Raw genomic sequence first — 7,695 nt, 5'->3', positions numbered from 1 at the left:
GGAGGAATTCCCATTCAACAAACTTCCCGCGTGTTGACGTCAACGCGCTGCAACCAATCGGCTTCGCCGGAGTTTTCCTCAACCAGCTGACGAGTGTGACTGGTCATCAAAATGCAAGTAACACAAACAACGTTCACTCCTTGCTGAAGCTGGTGTTAAATTTAAGTAGTAAACCTTAGTCAGATTCTCTGCTTGGTGGTTTTCTCAGGTTGCAATGCTAAGAACTTAGCAAGTGCGAGACGTTTGGGACTCTTTGTTGTTCATCCTCAGTCATTCACCCATTCCAGAACTGTGTGTGTGGGCGTGTGTATCTGTACGTTTGTCTTTTAGAGTAGTGTACTGTGTGTTTAGCTTAATAAACTTGTTTCATTTTAAGACCCTTGTCAGAGTTGTATGTGTTTCTAAGTTACTGCCTCAGCTATATGGTCTTGCTACCTCGCTTGTATAAATACTGAAATCCTGTTTTATATTATTATTGTTGGCCACGTAATAATAAAACATAGATTTGTTAAAGCTAAATCACGCTGCTTACTTCTATTAGGGTGGACCAATAGATGATGTAAGTGTACGTGTTGACCTGTTTCTGACTGTGAGTCAGTCATTTGAATCTTCTGATTCGAATCTCCGAGAATTAATTTTGAATTCATTTGAATTTATGAGCTAATTCTTAGAGTACCGGACATATTAGATGGTCCAGGCACTACAAATGGAATTGCTTAGATTACGTAATGAAAACTGCTAAAATGTACTGATAGATTAATCAATATAAATATAGCTGTTAGCAGCAGCACTAGTTGTATTTACTTTTATTAAACAGTTTAAACACAGGTAACATATAATAATATGTGTTGTTTATTCTGTGCAAAGACTTACTCATAGGAGGTCTTTCTAAGCTGCTTTTTCTCTTCTGAGGATTTTGAGCTGTGGATAAGGGGGATTTGGAGCATCTTGTTTCTCTGTATGATAGAAAAAAAGTTACATTTGACTCTATTCATCACAGTAAAATACCAACAAAAATAAAGTCAAGGTGAAAGAGTGAATTAGATGTTTATAAAGTATAAGAGCTGAGAATTGAAGAAAATGAGCAAAGTAGAAATGTACGGTTAAAGTCAAAATTATTCACCCTCCTGAGAAATTTGTAATCTTTTTGAAATAAACAAAACTCCTGAGCCCCTATTATGGGTTTTTGAAAATGACCTTCCATGCAGTGTGTAACACAGCTCTAAGTGAATGAAAACATCCAGCTGAGGTTAAATCTGAAAGTGCACCTTGTTTAAAACTATTGATTCTCAAAAGAACGTGGACTTACAGTCAGTTCATATGAAATGTACTAAGTTCAAAAGCCACCCACCCGAATATCAAATTTTTACTAGTTTGCAAGATAATCTCAATACTGTTCTGCCATTTTTTATTGTAAAAACAAATGCAGTTGTAAACCATCTTATTTTACTTTTATTAGTACAATTTACACACAGTTCACATTTCATGTATTGTTCATCTGTGGAAAGACTTACTCATAGTTGGTCGATTTAAGCTGTTTTCTCTCTTCTTCTCTTGAGGATTTTGAGCTGTGGGTGAGGAGGATTTAGGAGCATCTTGTTTCTCTGTATGATAGAAATGTCATATATTTGACTATTCGTCACAGTAACATACCAACAAAAATAAAGTCAATGAGAAATTGTAAGATGCTGAGGAATTAGATGTTAATCAAGTATAATATCAGAGTATGTCAGTATTTACGAAATGATCAAACTAGATGTATAATAAATGAAAATATTAGGAAATAGTGTGAACGTTTGACTTGAGAAATATTTTAATACAACTTTTCCAGATGGCAAATAGTTTTGACTTCAACTGCATATTGCAGTGGATGTGAATTAATCTCCATGTTTGTGTTTGTAGTATTGTTAGTTTTTATGTGTAGTAAAATATCTAGTGACTCAGGTTTACAATGTGAAATTTATGATTCTCTTTCATGAAGCAAATTCAGTACTTTGTGAGGGTGCTCTTTCTTTTCTGGAACGATGCATATTGATGCTCAGTCTCCTTCAGTTTTCAGCTGATCACCGTCTCTGACTCCTGATGTCTGTCAGTTTAAAGCCTGTATGGAGCTGCACATCTGTGGAACAGATTTGATTCCCAATGAATACCAGACTAATCAAACACAGGTTAGTTTCAATTCACTGTAAATAATCTTTAAATGAATGCTAAATACATAAATATAAACTGAGTGAAGACACTGAGTGGCTTTTCTTTCCAGTGTAAAATATGAATTTGTCATACATAAATAGTGTAAACATTGTATTAAGCTCTTGATCATATTTATTTACCTTCACTCGTGCTTTACAAAAACTTGAAGTTTAATATTCACATTTAAATATAATATTTTTGCTCCAGCAGCTAAAGTACATTATGTTTTTATTGTTTTAGTTGTTTTATAAATTTGCATCAAATAAATATGATCAGTTCATTATACTGAAGGTGTAAATCTTGCCACACCAGCAGAGGGAAAATATGTTGAATACTGATTGTTGAACTTTAACAAGAAAATGTGAAATGTTTTATTTGAACTATAAAACAGTTCTGTACATAGACATGTAGAATAGCGGCACAATAAATATTTAAATACATTCATTAAAATTCAAGCACTGTTATTGGAAGATATTTTATTTCCTTTTCTGTGATTTAGCCTTCTTTTGTTTTAGTGTCATAATTCTTCCATGAATATCTACGCTTGTAAAGTTAGTATGTTAGCTTATATGTATTATTAGATTGTTTATATAGTCAGAGTATAGATATGTGACATTTTATGTGTCCTGACCAAAATTCTCTGTCTAAAATTCCAGGTTTTGGCTTTTTAACATAATAACATAACTTAATGCATTGTTTTGTGATGAGTTTTTTGAAGTCTATGTGATGTTATTCTTTCATATCCATTAAAAGTTCACATGTATTCCAGGCATATTTACTCCTAGCAAGTTAGCAACTTGTCATTTATATTACTGCTGCTCTCTGATTTGAAGAGCTTTTTTATCCTCACTTGTAAGTTGGTTTAGAGAGAATTGTCTTCTAAATGAATAAATGTAATTATAGACATCATAAATGTAAACATAAATAAGCAGGACAATAAAAGCGAAGTCATGTATTTAATGTAAAAACAACCATAAAAGAGGACAAATAAGTTGTTGCATTTTCAGTTCTCTGAATAAACAATGTCTTTATGTGAAGAACAGAGTAATCTGTGAGGCTTTAATCACTGAAAATGAGCTAACTCCTGCTACTGATGTCCTACAATTCAAAAATATGCTCGAGCACATTAGCATGGCATGACTAGTCATGAGACGCAGAGGGAGCCAAAAGCATTTGACACAATCTGTTTGACAAATGGTCTGAGGCTTTTTAAAGTTTGCAGGTAAGCTTCGTTAATGGCATATGCTTATGTTTATAATTTCCATTGCTTTGGTCAGACTACTTGTCAGTCATTTCCTTAGAAAACCAGAAAACAAAGCCAAATGTAGAAATCCATGCCAGCACATGTCCCCTAAAAAGATGCATTTTATCACCATAGATATTAGAATTTACCTAAAAACTAAATAAATAACACAAAATTTTATTTGGTTGCTAAATATTAAGTAGTTTCTGATGATAAGTATCTTTGAACTTTCAAATTGCTTTGTAAATGTTTTTGTAATAAAACTTCTTTTAAAATAGTAAAAAAAAAAAGTGAATTCTACATTTGCCAACACAATTGTTTTCACAGTATAGCAACAGACATGACTGCTGGATTGAACAAACTTTACATTCTATGCATTCCGAGCACCCAGAGGAAACCCACTCCAACATCGGGAGAACATGCAAACTCTACACAGAAATGCCAACTGACCCAGCCGGGGCTCGAACCAGCAACCTTCTTGCTGTGAGGTGATCATGCTACCAATGCACCACCGTGCCTCCCAGCATAAACATTTTTTTTAAAAACATTTATAGACCTTTTTTATTCCAAACTTTGACTGGTAATTTGACTTTAAGTTGGACTATATGTTAATTGTTGTTCAGTGGTTAGATATAGATACATATAAAAACTAAGTGTATTATAATCTATTGAGTCTTTATTTACACGGTTTACATTTACTTTAAATGCCATGTGTTTCGTAGCAAGAAATTAAACTGAAAGCTTCACGTCAGCACATCATAAATCTCCACACTGATTTATTTCTGTGACAGAATGACAGTGAAACTCACTGATATTAATCCAATTCATACACTTTCTACATTTGCTAGCAGTGTAAATATAAGCAGAATTTTCGTTTTTCATATTTTACATAAAAAGTATTATGAAGTAAAGAAAGTACCTGTGTGCCGAGGTTTCATTTCTTGTGTGTTTCTGATAATTGTAGAAACTAAAAAGCAGGCTGTTTGTGGGCGGAATCAAAGTCAGTAAAAATGTTTTCCTGTTTGACAACATTTTGTACCAGCCACAAAAGCACAGCCTGGTGTACTCAAGTGATCTAAAAAAAAGCGGCATGGGAAGCACAATGCTATGTCAATGTTAAGTCACAGTTAGTATACAATATATTTCATTAATGCTAAATTATCAGTACTCTTATTTTTCAAATAGAAAATTAATGTTTTGTGAAAGGGCGAGCAGTGGCGCAGTAGGTAATGCTGTCGCCTCACAGCAAGAAGGTCTCTGGTTCAGCTGGGTTAGTTAGCGTTTCTGTGTGGGTTTGCATGTTCTCCCTGCATTTGCGTGGGTTTCCTCGGCGTGCTCCAGTTTCCCCCACAGTCCAAAGACATGTGCTACAGGTGAATTGGGTAGGCTAAATGTCCGTAGTGTTAGTGTGTAGTTTCCCAGAGATGGGTTGCAGCTGGAAGGGCATCGATGCGTAAAAACATATGCTGGACATGTTGGCGGTTCATTACGCTGTGGCGACACTAGATTAATTAAGGGACTAAGCTAAAAGAAAATGAATGAATGTTTTGTGAAATTTGGTCAAACCATGAAAGTGTTTACTTTAGTTTTCAAGAACTTTATTCAGACTTTCCTCTCTCTTTTTGTTTTGTCATCAGTAACAGATACTAGATATTAATCTTTGAGTGTGGAGACGTTTTCTTGTTACAAAACAATCACATAAATAAGCTGAAAATATTCTCGAACTTGTTTTAAATGGGTGAAGTTTCATAAACTAATTTGAAGAGGAGCATATTGAGCGACTGGCTGCTCATCTGTAATCAGTAATAATCCAATCAGATTGATTCAAGCTTAAAAAATGCTGATTTTATTATTTATTTTTTTTCCTTTCTGCCCTATCTTCGTTTTGGAAGACCACAAGTGAGAAAGCAACTCAGCCATTCAAGCTATTCGATAAAACAACACTGAACAATGTGGACATCAACAGCAAAAATTTCAACTATAAAACAAGGGCAAGACCAACAGGAGAGAAAACCACTATTCCTGAACTCTGTAAAAACCTCTCAAACGCTGAAATTCCCATGCTCATGTTGCAACAATGCTGAACTCCTGAAGCTGTACTCCACCATCATTCTCCAGACTCCGCCCACCATAGATACTGCAAGATCCACCTGCTCACATCCTCAACCCTCTAACTCTCCAACTGAACTTTCTCAACCTAGACAATCCAAAAGAGCTACCAGGAAAAGCACCAAACACAACCGGAAATCATCCAGACCATGCATTCAGAAACCAGGAACACCCAGCCTCAACGTCACTGCAACACAGATATTCCCCCGGACAATAACCCTTCTGCACTTCACATTGGTCAACCCTTTACACCTCCCACTTGGCTTCCAGCTCCTCACTCTAGCTCTACTCCCAGCCCCCCACTACACACCACTTTATCAGTCATACCCGTATTCAGCTCCCCATTCCCATTAACCCTCCTCATACATCAACACATTTCTTCAGCCTACCACAGCTCTAATCCTAATGCTTATTCACTCCCCACCCCTTTCCTCCCTCTAGCATCCCTTATATTCCCTCTTCCTCCCTTCACTAAGCACTCACTCACACTTCAGCACTGATTCAGCCCAACATCCCACTTTCCCTACACAAATTTCTTTAGCATGCCCCTCGAACACCCTGTCCACCACACCCCTCTCCATGTCACATAACGCTCCAGCACTGGAACCACTCCCAGTCTCCAATGCTGCAAAAAACCTCATCTTATCAGTTGCCGACATCGATATCACCCTACTTCTTTCACCTATTACCCCCTACGGCAGAACGACAGGTGGATTGCGGAGAATTTACACTCACCATTAAATGATCAACCACCACAAACTCGCAGTCTCATTAGCAGAATTTCACATAGCCTTTTCTAGATTCACAGACATCTTCTGTTCAGTATTTCCCCATAGGAAGCGCGAGCTCAACGATTACATTGCCATCATCTGACCTCGCGCTTCATATGGGAGAAATCCTTTCTATACTTACCATAAATTTTCTGCCAAATGCGCCATCTGGGTAACTCAGTGGAACAGTGTCCTTATTGGGGGGCCTTATATAAAGTCAAGAAATTATTCATCGTCTCCTGTCAACATATCTCAACTTGCATCTGAATTACATTTTCACTCAACGTTTTCTGAATTTTTAATTCAGGTATATCCAACGGGTTCCATCCAGGCGTTTCGACTCTTCCCTCTCATGACATTTTCTGACAAAAAAACGCCTCATAATTGACCTCTATCTCCTCATAACTCCCCTTTTTCAAGCATCCATAGCATAATACAAGTAGATGAATTTTCGCTTCATTATCATGACATAGATCAAGCAATTTCTATAATCAAAATTGTTAGATGTAATGTATAGCTTGCCAAATTTGACATCCCCCTTTAAAATCATGCCATTACATCCTGATTTCTGACATCTTTTTGGCATTAATTGGAGATCTAAATTCTACTTTGCAGTTTGTTTAACATTCGAATGCAGAAGTAGCTGCAAAATATTTAACATGCTTTCAGAAGCCATATGCTGGATTCTTGCTCATAACACAGCATCTCGCATCATCCAATTATTAAATGATTTCTTATCCATCTGGTCCAAGCACTTGATTTTAAATTCCTAGGATTTATTCTGGATTGTAAAAGTTTCCAAGCATCACGTCCTAAGGAAAAAAAATCAACCAAATCATTTCTCTGTCATCTTTTTCTTGAGAAACAAGTATGCACAAAATGCAAACTTCTGTCTATTCTGGGACATCTAAATTTCGCTATGCGCATCACTCCCCAGGGATGCCCCTTCGTTGCTCACCTCCTTCAAACCACAGCTTCTGTTAATGGATTAGAAGAAATTATCCTTCTGCCAGAAGCATGCCGTACTCAGCCTGTGGATTTCCTTCCTTAAGTGTTGGAACTGCTGCTCGTTTTTCTATAGCGATTTGATTTTTTCTCCCGTAGCCATCTATTCACCGACGCTGCCCCATTAGCCATCTACACTCTTCCAAAAACATTCAAGCCAGCTCTATTAAAAGCTATCTTAGTGGGATTAATTTCTTTCACAAATAAATTCAGGGCTCCCCATCAGACTCCCATTTCCAACTCCCAAACTTGCCTTTTTTGTAAAGGTATCCAGAAAGCTATCTCTCCTCCCAGATTCCAGGCTATGCATCACACAAAACATCCTCTCCAAATGCATCTCTACTCTCGCAAAGGCACATCCCACATACAGTCTGTACC

This window comes from Danio aesculapii, unplaced genomic scaffold (genome assembly GCF_903798145.1).
Source record: "Danio aesculapii unplaced genomic scaffold, fDanAes4.1, whole genome shotgun sequence".
Classification (NCBI taxonomy): Eukaryota; Metazoa; Chordata; class Actinopteri; order Cypriniformes; family Danionidae; genus Danio; species Danio aesculapii.
The sequence above is the reverse complement of the archived record's forward strand: the minus strand, read 5'-3'. Positions refer to the sequence as shown.